This window comes from Ursus americanus, chromosome 18 (genome assembly GCF_024610735.1).
Source record: "Ursus americanus isolate L20-20 chromosome 18, mUrsAme1.1.p, whole genome shotgun sequence".
NCBI classification, from domain to species: Eukaryota; Metazoa; Chordata; class Mammalia; order Carnivora; family Ursidae; genus Ursus; species Ursus americanus.
The window spans coordinates 46,959,895-46,977,646 of NC_142144.1; the positions used below are offsets into that span (position 1 = coordinate 46,959,895).

The window sequence follows — 17,752 nt, forward strand, 5'->3', positions numbered from 1 at the left end:
GGTGGATGAGTGGGCAAAAGTGCTTACGGGAAGAACTCCTTGGAAATAACCTTGAAGGCAAGAGTGGACCAAGTGAAGGGGGTTGTGCTGCTTTGTGCATTTCAAGGAGGGCTAGGCAAGAGACAGGAGGAGGCTAGTACCACCTAGGGGAACAGAGGAGGAAATGGTCTTTTCAAAAAGGAGGAGTAAAAAAAAAAGAAAACTGGGATTTTGAAGAACAGAACCAAGTTCCCCCTCCATCCCCTATTCCATTTAAGAAGGATAAGCAGCAATAGTAACAACCCATGATGGTCAACTCAACGTTTAAAAATATTCTCAGACTTCAGCTTTCCAGCTTTTATTGTGTTGACGACTTTCTATTTTCTAAATGTAGTTTCTGCAGAGTTCCACTAGAATGTCATCTCCATGAGAACAGGGACTTTTGTCCTGCTGTTTACTTGTGCATCCCCAGGGTCTCTCACCTGGTAGGCACTCAAAGAATATTTGTTAAATGGATGGATGAATGAATGAGCAGGTATGTAGTTGTAATGATCCATCTCAGCCCCTTTCCATACAGATTCCTTAGGGAGAGAACCTTATTTTAGTGGAATACCTTGATAAGTCACTTGAAGGCAACCAAGATACAACTCAAGGCTTTGTAGAAGTAATAAACTCGAGTCAGTGGTGGGAAGATGGGTAGCAAAGTGAGGGGAAGGAGAAGGATAGAGAGGCTGAGGGCTTGTTATAGTTATGACTAGTACTCTTGAATTATAGGCTGTGTAGTACTATGTGGAGACTTCATACTTTGACCCCCAACTCTCCAGTAAAGATATAGACCAGAGATCTTCCTTTATGGATGAGAACAGGAAGGATACCAAGAGGAAAGGGGCTGCATTCTTATCTTGGGTCAATACCAAGAAGATGAACAAACAACAAAATAAAAAGCTCTATGGCCCAGATCAACAAATTCAGTAAAACCAAAAAAGGAGATCAAAGTGACTAGAAAAAGTAGGCCTTTAAGTACTTGAGGACATCTTGAGGGGAGCTTGTATTTTCTTCTGGTTGTAGAACGGAGGTTGGGGCTGCCCTTGTATGGATGTTAAAGGGCAGCTGAGATCAGGAATGCACAGAGAGTAGAAGCAGCAGAGCTGCTGGGGATGAAGAGAGGCACCCAGAATTCCACCCTCTCCTTTTCTAACTGGCCCCTACCTCCCTTTGATACTTTTAAGAGTTGAGAGCAGAGCAAAGAGAAGGAAGTTTGGGTGGGTAAGAAGTCAGAAGAGGAGGGGGAGATGAGCTGAGGAATGGGGCACTGAGGTTGGATCCAGGACCAAGGTACAGTGGGAATATTTCAGAGACAGTTCTATCCCCTATTCTCCAAATCATGGATATAGCTCATCTCCCTAACGATACAACCAGGATAACGTATCTACCCTCTAGGGTGGTTAAAAAGGTCATACATAGGGGCACCTGGGTGGCTCAGTCAGTTAAGCGTCTGCCTTTGGCTCAGGTCATGATCCCAGGGTCCAAGGATTGAGTCCCGCATTGGGCTCGTTGCTTGGTGGGGAGCTTGCTTCTCCCTTTGCTCCTTCCCCTGCTTGTGTACGGGCTGGGCATGGTCTCTCACTCTGATAAATAAAATCAGAAGTGTTGAGATTTAGGTGAAGTCTAGACTGCTCCCTGGCTAAGACTTTTCCCTCCACCCAGCCTGGATTTGTGGAGCACTGAAATTCATGCTTCAGGCAAAGTAAAGGGCTCTTCTCCTCTCATGGCCCACTGGGGTCATTTGCAAAGGGTCAAAGCAGCAAATTTTAAATCCTTGGCTGCAAAATTGTACCTCAAACAACAACTACAACAATCCCTAACTGAAAAGGGTCCATAGTGAGTCCCACTCTTGCCAGCTAATTGTTGGAGATGTCGTCCCAGAATGGCACTCCCTTAAGAGGCCTCTTTTCTCTTCCTCCCCCCCCCCACAACACCTATTTCCAGTAGTTAAGGGCAGGAGGGAGAATATCTTAACCAAATATCTTAAAAAAGACAACTATCATATGATTTCTCTCATCTATGGAACATAAGAACTAGGAAGATCGGTAGGGGAAGAAAGGGATAAAGAAAGGGGGGGTAATCAGAAGGGGGAATGAAACATGAGAGACTATGGACTCTGAGAAACAAACTGAGGGCTTCAGAGGGGAGGGGGGTGGGGGAATGGGATTGACCGGTGATGGGTAGTGAGGAGGGCACGTGTTGCATGGTGCACTGGGTGTTATACGCAACTAATGAGTCATAGAACTTTACATTGGAAACCGGGGATGTACTGTATGGTGACTAACATAATATAATAAAAAAAAAACATTAAAAAAAAAGGGGGGGAAGGGAAAATAGAAGGAGGGAGGCAGGAGATAAGATTATGTATATTAAAGTAATTTAAATACTAAAAAAAAAAAATAGGCCCTGGAAAAATGCCAGAATTCTTTACACAAGAGCGTACATCCCGAAGAGGTGGGTGAGGCTGTTGTAAAGGGAGAAGTCTCTGGGGCTACTACCCTCTACACTGAGGCAGCTCTCTCTCCTCCTTCCCCTCCCTTCCTTCAGTTTCCAAGTGTGACCTCTGCAGGTGTTGTTTACAGTCTCACCTCAGTGTGAGAGGGAGCCATTCCCCGCGCCCTGCTTCCCCCAACAGTGTTAATCTTCTCAAGCAAATGAGGCTAAAGTGGTTGGCTTGCTATTCAGGCCAGTGACTCCCCATTCCCTCTGTCTGGCAGAGGAACAAGATAGCAAAGAACCTAGCCGGAAGGGAAGGTGGTAGAAATGGCTCTGGGGGAGGAACAGAAGTGAGGGACCAGGCACACCCAGCAGGATGGGGAGCTTTGAGTAATTGGAAGAAGGTTGGGTGCTCTAGTCCCATTTCTTGGCACCCAGAAGGAAGGACCAAGAAGAAACTCAAGGTCATTCACTCACTTCATTCACTCGGTCACCCACTCATTTGTTAAGTCCATGAACCAGGCCCATTACAGATATTAGGCACACAAAATTAAAAGAAATCCTATTTGCCCTTGAGGAGCTCATGGAGAGGAAAGATTCTCCCATCAGTGGAACATTGTCCTGCAACGTGCCCGGTGCAATTCATCCATCTGTCCATCACCTACCATGCAGCAGACACTGTTCCAGGCTCTGGGAATGTGCATTGAAAACTTGTTATGGGAGCCTCAGGGAAGGTGGGGCATCTAACTACTCACCTCACAGTCTCCCCTGACTGCCCACTCTAGGCCCCTTTAAAGGATGGGGCCCCTTTATTTGACAGAATGTGATTTTTTTTCCCCCGCCACCCACAAACACCAGGAAAAGTACAGCTGTGGGATGTAGAGACCTAGAAGGGGGCCTGCCTGTGCACAGGGCTAAGAGAGCTCACTGCTCTGGCCACAAGGACCTTGAGGGGGAGTTCCCGACAGGATATGGACAAGCAGCTGCCATATTGTTATTCCAAACTTAACACGAGACCTTGTCAAGTCTGAAGTGGGTGTATGTGTGTGGGTGGGTTTGGGGGGGTGGTCATGATGGTGAAAACTAGAATTGCAACATCTCGAAGATATATTTTTGAAGAGGCCATTTAATTTCATTTCCATTTAAAAATACTATATGTTGTGTTTTCCAAACTGGGTCTGAAGAACACTTGTAGATCCACGGAATTTTTTTTTTTAAAGGGGCTCTATGTTTTATGTTAATTTTTGATCTGCTCATTAAACCAAATCAAGCTAGCTTTCTTTTAATTCAGAACTGTTTAGTGCCTTTGCTAGGATAAAGCATACTGTGAATTTTTCAGGATGCAGAGATTTTCAAACTCGCTTGTGTAGGACCTACTGAACTTGGTGAGACTCTTGGTGATAAGAATATAGGTTGTGGGGCACCTGGTTGGCTCAGTTGGTTAAGCATCTGCCTTCGGCTCAGGTCATGATGCCGGGGTCCTGGGATCAAGACCCACATCGGGCTCCTTGCTCAGCAGAGAGCCAGCTTCTCCCTCTCCCTCAGCTCCTCCCCCTGCTCATGCTTGCTCTCTCAAATAAATAAAATCTTAAAAAAAGAAAAGAATATAGGTTGTACAATGTAGTTCTGATGATTCAGGAAGTTTTGGGTTCCATGGTTTATAATGGCGTGTGTCTCCTGAGTTGTCCTGGAAAGAAACATGAATTAGGTGTTTTGCAGATGTACAAAACAAGACAACTTGGGTCTTTGTGAAACCTGAAAAAAGGAATTATCTGAGGGCAGGGACTGGGTGACATTTCTTCAGCTTTCTTTTAGAGTTGGTAATAATCCAGGACAATTGATTCCCTGCCCTTGCCCAGAATCCCCACATGGATGGCAGTGTCTGTTCAGCTCTCTGCCAGAAGCCATATCTCGTCTTTCTGCTCTAATCCTTTCATGACCTAGGAAGGCCACAGTGGCACCAGCCATTTATGTGGAGCTCTTGTGGGAGCCTGCTACCAGAGCAGGGACATACCACAGGACATTTGAAGGCTGCTGCTTCTCTGGCTGGCCTGGAAGTAACCCTCAGGTGGTGAGAGCCCTGTGCTGATGGACCCAAAGGGTGGGGTTATGCGCTCAGTCCTAGACCTCCATGCTCACTGCTGGAATGGCAAAAAGTGTCACGTTCCCTTCAAGAAGATATCTAACAATGATGACTCCGCAGGTCATACTTGATTTTACATATGTACTTTTACACTTTTACATGTTTTAGAACTGATAGGCCCCAGGAGATCATAGATCCTAACCTCTCTATTTTACAGGAGTGACCGTTTATACTGTTTAGGTGACTTGCTAACCTCTCTAAACCTCAGTCTTCTATGAAATGAAGACTTTAGGGATGGGAAGAACAGATAACAAGCTCTTCTGTTTTGTCGCAGGTAAATGATCTTCCAGATCATCTCATTTAATCACAAGGACACTGTGATATTATTGATGGCTTCCATCTTCCAGGGAAGGAGCGCAAAACGGAGCTTGCTTCTCACACAAATTTCCACAGTGGTAAGCTAGCCAGTGACGGATACAGGGTTTGAAGTCCGTGTGTCTCGTACTTCTGCTCACGTTTGGTTACTCCACCATTCTATAAAGAAAAGACTTGTTTTAGAAACTCTTCACTTGGTGTCTTCAGGAAACTGTGAGCCAGGACACGTTTCCACTGTCGTAGGTGAACCAGCGTCAACTGCCCTGACTTATCGTGTTGCTGGTTCTGCGCACTGTGGAGGAGATAACTGAGTTATCTGAGAAATAATAGCTGAAATTCTTGGTTATCTAGGGCTTAGGCTTTGTTTCAAGCCTTTTCAAGGAGTAGGAACACATTTAATTCTCTCAATGACCCTGTGAAGTAGATCTCATTATCCTCATTTTACAGGTGTGGAAGTTGCAGCTGTGGTTTATGGGACCTGCCCCATTCAGTGGCTCAGCTTCCACCAGAGATCTGAAGGCACCATTGTCGCTTCAGCGCCCCTGCTCTTGACTGCCTTTGTTATACCTCAGCTCCTCATGGTCTCTTGCATTATTTATTGAGCCCTGACAGTTTTCCTTGTGTTGCTGGAGATGGAGGCCCTCAGGGCTGACAGTGATAGAAGTAAGATTGGCAGGAGGAAGTGGTATCTGGGTCTCTCTTGTCAAAAGTTAGTCATTCTAGACACCTGACCGGTCCAGAAGTGCAGAGCAAGGAGGAGACCAGTAAGAGCCCAGGGCGAGAAAGGAGGAGATCTGTATCTCTCAGCCAGATTTGAAGTTTACTCAGAGCCTTCATTGTGCAGGGTCTTGAAGGAACACATCCAGGAGGGCACAAAAGGAGAAGAACAAGTTTATTCCCTACAACAGTGGAAGTGTTCAGGGTTGGCTTTGCCCTAGTGACACCAAGGAACATTGCGAAAGTCTTCCTAAGAGGACACATATTATGGAGCAAAACTAGGGTTGGACTCTGCACTGCTCCAGAGGGCATCATTTGTTCATATGGACACGTAGGGCATGGTGATTCAAGGGCTGCCGTGCTCATGGAGCCCATCATGAAGGAGGTCTCTGGAAGGTTGCAAGTGTTCTAGGTTCTCACTAGAAAGAACATGACCTGAAGAATCCTTCCCCTCAGTTTCCCCCACCCAGGTCATAATCTCATTGGCTATAGGCCCCCCAGGTTAATCTCAGAACAAATCAGTAGTGAAGGAAGGAAAACTACATGTGAATTCTAGAATTCTTTATGAGCTGGAAATGGGTGGGGTCTTGGATTATGGAGAAGACCCAGTGTTACCAGAGGTACAGACTCCAACTGTCTGGAAGGAATCCATGAAACCACTCCTCCCATTTATCCACCCATTTACTCAACTCTTATTTATTCATTCTGTGAACATTTACTGACATCTACTAAGGGTTTCTCTGCCAGGCACTGGGGATGAGGATAAAAAGGTTATAGTTTCTGGAAATATCAGAAAAAATTAAAACCAACTCTGTTGAGAAGAAAGAGACACTCTGTTGAGTAGTAGAGAAATGTACAAACTCCAATGTGGACACCAAGGAGTGTGTGGTGAGGGTAGGGAGTGGGAGGAGGATGGGGGAGAACATTCCAGTGGAGGGGGTCCATTAAGGGGAGCCAGAGTGAAACATCCACATGGTGGATTTTTTTTTTTAAGATTTTTATTTGAGAGAGAGAAAGATAGAGCGAAAGAGAGAGAGAGAGCGAAAGAGAGAGAGAGAGAGCGAAAGAGAGAGAGAGAGCGAAAGAAAGAGCGAGAAAGAGAGAGAGAGCGTGCACAAGCCAGAGGGAAAGGGAGAGGGAGAAGCAGATTCCCCACTGAGAAGGGAGCCCAACGTGTGGCTCGATCCCAGGAACCTGGGATTGTGACCTGAGCTGAAGGCAGATGCTTAAGCAACTGAACCACCCAGCTGCCCCACGTGGTGGATTCTAAACAAATCTAGCTTGGTGGTTTCCATTTCATACAGGCTGATGCCCAAATATGAAATAAGAGAATGCATGTGATAGGGCTTCGTAAATGGAAAACAGCCCCTAGCTTTAGGTATGAGATGACTATTTCTGGGCTGTGCTGAGGGAAAGGTCCTTTTCTGGTAGACAGCAGAGTTATAAGTGGACCGGTGGCTGGCAAAGCCATCAGGAATCCTGGAAGATCCCAGTTGACAAGTTTCTGAAAAATTACTTTTGATCCAGCAATGACCACTTTCCTTTATTAAGCAATGTGCTAAATGCTTTACATAAGATACCTCCGACCCTCACAAAAAAGCCAAAGAGGCTTTATTCACAGATGAGGAAACGGAGCCTGCTGGAGAGAACAGATTTGCACAGGTAGGAAAAGCCAAAACAAAAATTCAACTATGTGTGCCTGACCCCAGTGGGACCCTTCTCTGGGAGGGTCAGTTTTCCTTCCCTGTAAGGAAAATTCTGAGTAAGCTGGGAGCAAGCTTGGTCGGAGAATAATGGTACTGCAGGGTTATTTGCCTTTTCCTTTTCAGTTTAGAGGAAATGTAATCTGAACAATGCTGTCTTTTGTTTACGGGGTGATTAAATGATTTGGAGTTTTCTTCATTTTCCAAAATGGCCAGGCTTTACTATACCAATAGAAAACAGTAAACTGTACATGAAAAAGAAAATAGTTATGATAGAATTTTAATCCTGACCTACATCTTTTAAGTTTCTAAAAAATGAAACTGAGAATTGATATCTAATTGTATTTAGTTACCCAGAAGCCGAAGATCTCTAGTGTAATAGAAGATATCCCTCCCCAACCCCCAACCTTAAAAATTTATCAATTTCCTCTTTAATGCTCTCAATGAGAAAGCTTTCTTTTGAATGGGACTCTAGGATTTTATAATTACTTGAGAAGAATTTCCAGGTACTGTTTCTGGTGACTTCCCAAACAGTAGGTATAGGATTCACTGATCTATTGATTTTCTTCAATACCCACTCACCCCCAACCTTGGGGGAGGGGGCATTGTGGATGTATTAAAAGCAACGTTTTATTGAAAAGAAAATTTTTGGTTGAGGATATTTTCATCCTCCGATGGTAGTAATGTCCTTAGAATTTTCTCTGGGGCTTCGGTGGTTACTTTGTCAAAATAGTCATAGTAAGTATCCATGTATATTGGTTTTCTATTGCTGCTATAACAAAAAATACCACAAATTTGTTGACTTAAAACACAAATCCATTATTTTGCAGTTCTGGAGGTCCAGAATCTAAAATGGGGTCATACTGGGCTAAAAAAGCAAAGGGTCAGTAGAGCTGTGATTCTTTCTAGAGGTTCTAGGAGAAAATCCATTCTTACCTTTCCCACTTCTTAGAGACCACCCATATTCCTTGGCTCAGGTTGCAGTCTTTGAAGAAAGAGGAAGGGGGACATTATATCTCTCGGACCATTCTTCCATGGTCACATCTCCCTCTGACTGACTCCTCTTGCACTTTCTAGGATACTTGTGATTATATTGGGACCACCCAGGTAACCTAGGGTAATTGTCCCATCTCATGGTCCTTAAATTAATCACCTCTGCAAAGTCCCTTTGCCATGTAAGGTAACATATCCACATGTTCTTGGGACTAGGACATGGACAACTTTGGGGGGGTCATTATTGTGCCTTGTGCCTACCACATTGTGTGTGTGTGTGTGTGTGTGTGTGTGTGTGTGTGTGTGTGGTAGGGGAGGGAATTGGGGAGATGGAATTTATAATGTAAAAGAGTTTTAAGGCACAGAAACCATAGACTTATTCTCAGCACTCAGCTTGCTCTTTTAAGTTAGTTCTTGAGGGGATCTTTCTGGATGGCCCCCTTCTTAATTACTCATAACCAGACTACAAACTGAGGGCCCACGCCAGGGTCATAATGAACACAGTTTCTCCGGTGATCTAGATCCAATGGGCCTACTTATTTTAGGAAAAGAGGCCCAGGGGGAACTCCATTATTAAGGGTTTTCTATGTGCCAGGTTGTTTTTATATATTATTTTACCCAATTGTCTTGACAAACTGATGAAGCAAGCACTTTGGCCCTCATTTTACAGATGAGGAAAAGAAAGTCGAAGATGTTAAGTAAACTGGCCAAGTTAAAAAAGCCAGTAAGTGGCAGAGCAGGGATTCAAACTCCATTCAGTCTGTTTTAAATACAGTTCTCTTCTCTTATTTACGTACATGCCATCTCCCAGAGGCCAAGTTCGCACTGCTAGTTTGAGGACGAACTTAATTCTAGCACCAATGCTTCTTTGTCTTGCTGTATGAATGCATCTGGCATGAGTAGAAGGCTTTGGACCACTGGCGTAGAGTAAGCCAGCTACAGAAGGATGCAAGACTCTTAGCTTGGCTGACAACTATAATGAGGCAGGTTTTAATCTCAGGAGCTTAAAATTTCTAAAGGTTAGGCGAGTGTTGCTTCTACTTTTGTCTGTTTATAAATCTCTAAGCTTTGAAAAATATTTAGCCATACTAATTACAATTAGGATCAAATCAATCTGGTCATGTACATGACAGACCAGGAGGCTTGGGAGAATTTCTAGGTGTTGGGTAGAAGCTGAAACACTAGGCCTCAGAAAACCCACAACCAATTTTAAAACCAGGTTGATGGAGTCTCTAATTTATGCTAGCCATAAGTGCTGAATCCTCTGATAATCTAAGAATGATTAAGCTTTTGGTAACCAAAGGCAAATAGATGAATATTTTTATTATGCAAAGAGAACAATACTGCTGTACACACACTTATGCACCTTGGGGAAGTGTGTGTGTGTGTGTGTGTGTGTGTGTGTGTGTGTGTGTGTCTTAGGGTTTTATTTTTTTTCTTTTCAGTTTCTTTTCTTTCTTCCCTTGTGAGCCATTTCATGCTCAATGGGCACAACAGCAGCAAATAAAAAGAGCCACAAGCCGGTTTGGAATTCATGGACTCCAAAGGTTGCCTTAGTACCTGGCTAAGATAGAAGAATCATCAACAGGGTCATCAGAAAGCCCTCCCTGAATGCACAGCTCTAGATAGAGCCTAGTCTCTCCCCTGCACACACCAATGCCTGGAAGTTGGATTTGCCAAACCACAGAATTTATAATGCGTGATGACAGAGCCTGTAAGGGTAGGAGAAGTGAAGAGAAGCACTGGATGAGCAGAGAAGCCAGAAGGTGGTGGCTGGGCAGAAGCCACACTAGGGAAAGTGTAGGGCTCAGTGGGTAAGGGAGAGAGGGAGAAGAAGTCATGAAGTACAGGAGCAGACACCCCACTTCCTGGAATGTTGACAAAGCCTTGCAGGACTCTAGGCCTTCACTGTATAGCCTTTGACATTCCTAGAATGTACCACAGAGCAGAGGCTTAGCAGGTAGGACAGAGCAGAGCAGAGTCGACTGCGACAGTAAGTCTCACAAGTCTCACATTCTAAACCATTTTTCTCCCCAATCCATTTGTCTTGAACTTCCCCACACTCTTTCATCGTAATGTTAGCCAACAATTGAAGTTTGGGCTCGGCCTGCTTCTGGAGATACAAGAACAATGTGGTAGATTAATAGAGTGTGAGGGGCGCCTGGGTGGCTCTGTTGGTTAAGCAGCTACCTCAGGATCAGGTCATGATCCCGGGGTCCTGAGATCGAGCCCTGCGTCGGGCTCCCCTTGCTCTGTGGGGAGCCTGCCTCTCCCCCTGCTTGTGTTCTGTCAAATAACTAAAAAAAAAAAAATCTTCAATAGAATATGGCAACAGTGACCTCAGGTAGGTTTCAAGGACCAGGTCTTAAGATTCTTGTACTTGCCGTCATCTCTCAGGACCCAGTTACTAGGCTGTGAAGAAATCCAAGCTGCTCCTTAAAGAGGCTCACACGGAGGTGGAGGGGAACGAGGCCCCTGGCTGATAGCCCTGGCTGAGCTCCCTGCCAAGAGGCAGGACCACCTAGCCAGCTATGCGGGCGAGCCATCCTAGAGGTGAATCCTCCAGCCTCAAATGAGCTGCCCCACTGATGCTGTGTGCATCAGACGTGAACGGTCTCCTCCGAGCTTTTCCCTAGAGTGCAGACTCATACAAAAGATAAAGAACTGCTGTTTGAAGCCACTGGTTAAAGGACTGTTGTGGGCAGGGGTTTGTTGGACAGACACAGACAACAAGAACAAAGGAGACTGCCGTAAGTGAGGGATAGAAACTCTCCTTTTATGCCCCTCCCATGGCAGACATTACTAATCAGTCACAGAACGTTTTGCCTCACTGAGCCCAGAAACCTCAGCAGCAGCACCCGGGGCAGTCATTACCAATGGATCAGAGAGGATATGAAAAATGAAACCGCTGGTCATCTCTGGGCTAAGTGGTACATGGCTGAGAAATAGGGTATAGATATTAGATGTGCTAAATCCTGAACTTGGGGGTTATTTTGTTCACATTCCATTCTAGAGAGAGTAATGGCCCCTGCTCCCCCATCCAGGAGCCTGCTTAGAACCTCACTGTATCATGACACCAAAAGTTGCCACTCCTGCCTATTTCCTGGCTCACTGGCTGGGGGTCACTATCAACTTAGCCCGGGTGCCCCTGGAGTCACGGATGAATGCATTTGCCCTTCTCTTCTTGCTACCTGAAACAGACTAATGGAGGTCTGAGGGGTTATGCCCACGTGACCCTACAAGTCATCGTCTGTATCATCTTCTAGGGATACCCCAGCTCCATTGCACCTCGCAGGGGGCCTGACACGCTGACATGAATAGATTCGTCAAATGGATGTGGCCAAGGGATGGGGTCAACACTCTTCATCGAGTCTCACTCTCCGCTCTTAGGACAGAGCCTGGCGCACAATGGGTGCTAAACAAATGCTCATTACATTGATTTTGATGGCATTATTTCCAAAATAGTTGCTTGATGAACAAGTGGAATCTCTCTCCTTAAAAAATATCAACTCCAAACAGAAGCATAATAGAGCCAGAGCTCAAAGCAAAATTATTCACAAATTCCAAGTGCCTCAATCCATGGGTTTTAATGAAAGTCATTCTGCAGTGGAGAATGTTGTAGTAATTACAGGCAAGCTAATGTCTCCGCCATATGGTTTGAAAGCAGGTCTGAATTTTGAAAGCCACGATCAGCAGTTTTATTTTCTGCTGCCGCTTCTCTGCGCCCCACCCCCTGCCTGCCTTTGTCTCTCTTTTTGCTTTTAGCTCTTTCAACCTCATATTCCCTCTCTCCCACACGATGCTCCTTCAATGGCTTCCCTTCTTCAAGCCCAAGTCACATTTTAAAGCTTTTGAGAGGAAACCTCCAGTAGTTCTGAGAGTAATTGCCGTGCCCAGAATGGGTCAGGACACAGCATTGCCTGCGCTGACCCAGTTGCCGAGCAGGAAGACCGAGGATGTTCTGACCCCTTGTGAATGGATCGTTGTCACGCAGTCCCTTAAGTGTGGTTGCATGATTGAAGGAAAAAGACTCTAATTAATCTCTCTGCTCCCGGATCACCCCAGTGCAGTGGTTCTCAACCCTGGCTGCTCAGAGAATCATCTGAGGAGCTCTTAAGAGGGCAGATGCCTGGACGCCACCTCTTAATTGGTTTGGAATAGAGTTCAGACTGTCGGACAAGCCAGTGTCTCCCCAGATGATTCTGACATAAAGCCAGGGTGAAGAACCCTACCCTAGAACCTTAGACTTGGATAAATAGCAGTGGGATCTAATCTTTCTGCTTTTGTCTTCCTGTTACACTCAGAAAGGAGACAGGGTAAGCAACCATTGCCAGGGAAATGCCAAATGAAAAGGCATCCACTCACTTAGAGGTAGCTATGAAATTAAATAACTATACATCTGTTTGACTCCCATTTCAGTCACAAATGATTTGATAATATTTTATAAAAACTCTTCCGAGCGGGCTGAGCTGGAGTTAATCTATTTTTGCAAATGGGACCTCAGGTACTTGGATCGTAGAGTAGGCAAGCCTACGCTCGGGTCAAGGCTCTTTCTGGCTGTCTCACATCGTTGCCTTTGCCGGCCTCTAGGATCCTCACAGGAGTGGCGGCTCCCACCTCAACTCCAAGGGGCAAGACTTCCCTCTAGCCTGCCCTAAAATGCTCACTGGAGGGATGATTGCCTCAGGACAGACTACCAAGTGGGAGCCTTTTCTCTAGAATGCCTCTCTTCTTTCCTAGAAGGCCATGAGGCTGGAGTCTTTCCACAGCCGATTCGTTGGTAAGATTAGCTAATGATCCCATTGGAAGGTCAGAGAGACTTGAGACAAGCAGGAGGGAAAGCTGTCGGGAGCTCATGGGGCAACACGAGCTGCTGAGTCAGGCACACCAGAAGGCCAGTGGAGCCTGGAGCTGGAAGGGGTTCTAGAGAGTCAACAGTTGGAATGGGGTCTCATATTTTGGAGGCATCCTTGCCTATTTAGGACTAGGTACGGAGAGCCAACTAGGGGTATGGAAGAAGGAAAAAAAGAAAACCAAAACTACCATTTGGTAGTAAGAAACGAAACAAAAATGGGTTCAACTCACCCAAACCTGAGTTTTTTGCTATCAGCCTGCTTGGACCTTGATATCCTTTGTTTGTAAGATGAAAGTAATTCCACCTTTGCTGGAGGTCTCACAGGGTTGTGCTGAGAAGGAAACGAGATTATAGATGTGTGTACTTGGGGGAAAGAATCAGAGTGCTCTGCCCCTGTTCGGCGTTTTTCTGGAGAGAGGGATATGGTGTATCAGAAGGATGTGTGAACTAGTAGCCAAAAGCCTGGCATCATGTCCCCCCTCGATCTCGTTAGTCATTTGGCAACAGGCAAAATGATCAACTGCTTTCTTTTCTGGAAGACGGAATAACGGTTGCGGCGCTATCCCTAGAGATAGGGCACCTCAATGGTGCAACTGGTGAGAAAAGTGCAAACTATTAATTACTACATAAATGTAGAGTAATATTAGAATTACAACCCACATGCCTTTCCAGACTCATCCTTTTGACTGATACGGTCTTATTTGTAGACTTTGAGCTCTTCAAAATGACTTTTAAAATGATCTTATTGTTCACAGCAGTTTCTTTAAAGACTTATTTGAGAGACCGCAAGTGAGAAAGCATGCGTGCACGTGCATGAGTTGGGGGGGCAGGGCAGAGGGAGAAGCAGACTGCCTGCTGAGCAAGGAACCTGATGTAGGACTCAATCCCAATCATGACCTGAGCCTAAGGCATGACTGAGCCACCCAGACACCCCCTTAGCCATATTTTATTTACAATGTGAACACAGTATCTTGTAGTCCTTCGGGCTGGCTTCCTGATACCTGTCCCATCCCAAACAATTTGCCTAAGCTATTCATGGCAACGTCATTCTCTTTGCCAATGATTCATCTAAGAACAGGCAGGTGATCGAAGTCCTGGTCAGTGAAGCATGTGGCAAAGTCAGCTGGGGGCTCCTGGGAAAGATGTCCTTGCTCCCAGGAGACAGAGAACATACCACCACTCTACTGGGCATGGTGGTGCATGGCTGGGGTGCCTGGGACCACAGCAGCATCTTGAGTCTATGCGGGAAGCTGCTTCTGGCACAACTGATACACTGTGTGTGGCAGAGGGAAGACAGCAAGAACCCTTTGAGAATCATTGAGCTGGAACCATCCCACCTCTAGACCTTTATTTTAAAAAATATTTTTTGCTTGTCAGTTTGAGAAGGTATTAAAAATTGCTAGAACCCTAGGGGCACCTGGGTGGCTCAGGTCATTATCTCAGGGTTGTGGGATTGAGCTCCACATTGGGCTCCATGCCCAGCTTAAGATCACTTCTCTCTCCCCTTCCCCCACCTCTAAAACACACACACACACACACACACACACACACACACACACACACTGTGGCCCAAGGTATCTTAACTGATAAATCTTACAGTTGTAATCATTGTAGTAATATAACATTAATCCTTGACACTTACTTTTCCTTATTAATTTCTCTTTGTGGAAAAACAACTCCCCTGTTATAAAAATGCTGGTTGTTAATGACCGTGGAGTTGGCAAATATGGAAGTGTTTAATATAAATCATAACAGCTCGCACTGGAGAAAGCCTCGGCTAACATTTTGATCATTTTCTCCTTGTTGTTTACATTAACCTATTTTACTTGCTGGAACAGATTGGAGAGGGAGGGAAGAAACTTAACGGGATTTACTGGACTCATGTCCTTCTTCTAGAAGGGATGCTGAAAAAGGGATAAGGGTGGGGGGAAATCCGGGAAACTTTGTTGGGAGGAAATACCAAGGAGTATCAGAGGTTTGGGAAGAGAGGGAAGCGGAGAGGAAATTCTCAGACAAAACGTAACCTTCCAGATTTTCCCAAAGGTTGGTTGTGCTTCTCTCTCTGGCTTTCCTTGCCACGTTAAAGAGGAGGGGTCTTTCCTTTCCCACTATTTTTCCTTCCCTGTGGGCTACGCCCGGCAGAAACTAACCCCGACCCCTCTGTCTGGAGGAGGCCAACACTGGAGCCAGCTGGCGCCTTGCATATTTTCAGCAGCCCTTCCAGATGCATCTTAGTGATCTCATTAATCGAGGTGAGAGCTGTGCTTCCAGGAATCAGGGCACGAAGCTCAAACGGATGCTCAGAATTTAGAGAAGGCAAGGATCACAAGACTTGATTTATGGCAGAAGTTGCAAAATGATGGCCTCTGAGCTATGCGTGACCCAGACGTGCATTTTATTCGGGCTGCCTAGTATTGAAGACTTGGGCGATTTTACATGTGTGCCCGGATGGAAGATTTTTTAAAATATGAAGATAGGGCTAGTTCAACACTGCCCTTCACCATAGGAAGACATTAGCTAAAGGTGACTTGGCTTCTCCTTCATCCAAGACCTATGCTTGAGTGTTCAGTGCGCTCACAGGAGATGTGCACGCACACACTCTTTCTAGGAGCTGACGGGTCCCTGCTGGAGGGATTGGAGTTTTCATTCTTTAAGGTTTTGTGCCTGGGTGATGGAGAGGTTTCTCCTCACCTGACAGATTTGATCAAGTGGTGATGGGTCCCAAAGGGCTGTGTTGAAAAGATGCTGGGGTTCATTAGAAAAGAACTACTATTGATTGGTGGTGTCTGCTATGGGCACCAGGTGGGGGCTCATCACCTGTGGTCCAAAGGTCAACCACTAAACATTTGAGCAGATGGCTTACAGAGCAGTGGGCTAGGCTACTGTGTGTGTGTGTGTGTGTGTGTGTGTGTGTGTGTGTGTGTGTGTTAAATATTTTATTCATTTATTGACTTAGAGAAAGTGTGGGGGGGGGTGAGCAAAGGGGGAGGCAGAGGGAGGGACAGAGAATCTCAAGCAGACTCCCCACCCAGTGAAGAGCTTGAGCTCAGTCTCACGACCGTGAGATCATGACCTGAGCCAAAACCAAGAGTCGGAGGCTCAACCGACTGAGCCACCCAAGTGCCCTGGGCAACCTGTGTTCTAATTCGGATTCTATCCCTCCCTAGCCAGAGCTGAAGGATTGATTTCTCCAGTTCCCAGTTTTCTCACCTGCAGAACAGGGTTAGTGATCCTTTCTCTAGCTACGGGCTAGGGCTGCTGTCCGAACACAGTAAGATGCTGCACACAGGAGGGCTGGGCTAACCCTAACAACAATGGCTTTTGCAGTTTTCTTGTACTGATTTGGCTTGAAATCCTTCCTGAAGAGCATCATTCAGCAAAACTGGGAAATGGGCCTTCACCCCAAACCACTTTTAGATGTAACTTTTCTTGGTTTTCATTGAATCCCTAAGGAAATTCTGCAAGACACATTTTCTTTTATTTAAAGGTAGAGCCGAGTCGGGGGGAGGAGTGCAGGAATCTATATAGATCTATTTCCTGATTCCGAGAGGTCAGCCTTGGGAGTCTGTTCAGGCATGGTAACCACCCCTTCCTCACTTCTTACTGATGTAATTGTCGCGCTAATAGGATAACAGCAGATCTTGTCTCAGTGCTTACTAGGAGCGAAGACACTTCAGACGGATCATCTCATCTAATCTTTATGATAAACCTGGAAGCCCTTTATTGTCCCCCAGATTACAGATAAGGAAACGGAGGCTCAGGGAATTTAGGGAACGGGTCCACAGTTCATGGCTACAAAATGGCCAAGTGACGATAATTATAACCCTAATGGTTATTGAGCACTCGCTTTGGGCTGGCACAACCCTAAGTGTTGACATGCACTATTTCATCTGATCTTTGAGGCAGTTGTGTTAGGTAGGTCCTTTATTATTCACGTATTTTCCCCTGAGAAAATGGAGGCTCAGAGAAGTTAATCAACTTGCCCAAGGTCACACAGCTTGTAGGACTCCTAGGCAGGGAGGCTGACACCAGGGTCTACGACACTGTTGTCTTTACTTTGAGCACAGGATTGTGGGATCTGAGCTTTTGCTCTGTCCGTGATGCTCCCTTGCCTGGGCAGACTGTGGCCGTACATCGAACAGGTTCCACGGGGAGAGGAAGAGAGACGAGGAGCAGGAAGAACCGTGGGCAGATCTCCGGAGGAAGCAACTGTTTAGAGGATCCCTCATTGTTTATTGTTTAGAAGGCTCTTTAGGAGCTCTGCCATGTAGGTTCTTCAGAAAAATAAATGCCAGAAATAGTCGTACATAGGATTGTGGTTGGCTAGTTCATTTGTCCCTGATAAGAGGGGGAAGTTCTGTGAGGCAGAGCCAGAGAAATGCTCCTTCCTTTTAGGGATTTTTCTTCAATACCTCTTAGGGCCCTGAGGCAAGACTGCAGAAGTCTTGACCTACAGGAGCCAAACTGTGGCCTGGTGGAAACTCCCACAGGGGTCCATTGCGTCACCACTGGTCCCAGCCACAGCCATCTCTCCAAAGCAGCTGCTTAGAATAATCCATTCCAGTT

At 45.7% G+C, this 17,752-nt stretch overlaps 1 long non-coding RNA gene across 3 annotated transcripts in view; it reads left to right on the forward strand.

The window, feature by feature from the left end:
- The first annotated feature begins 7,073 nt into the window (after nucleotides 1–7,073).
- The window catches only part of LOC123781011 (uncharacterized), a 55,442-nt gene continuing 44,763 nt past the window's right edge, over nucleotides 7,074–17,752 (forward strand). For all 3 annotated transcript variants that reach the window (XR_015727492.1, XR_015727493.1, XR_006776574.2), the window contains exon 1: nucleotides 7,074–7,297. This is a non-coding gene — a long non-coding RNA (uncharacterized LOC123781011). The remainder of the gene's footprint in view (nucleotides 7,298–17,752) is intronic.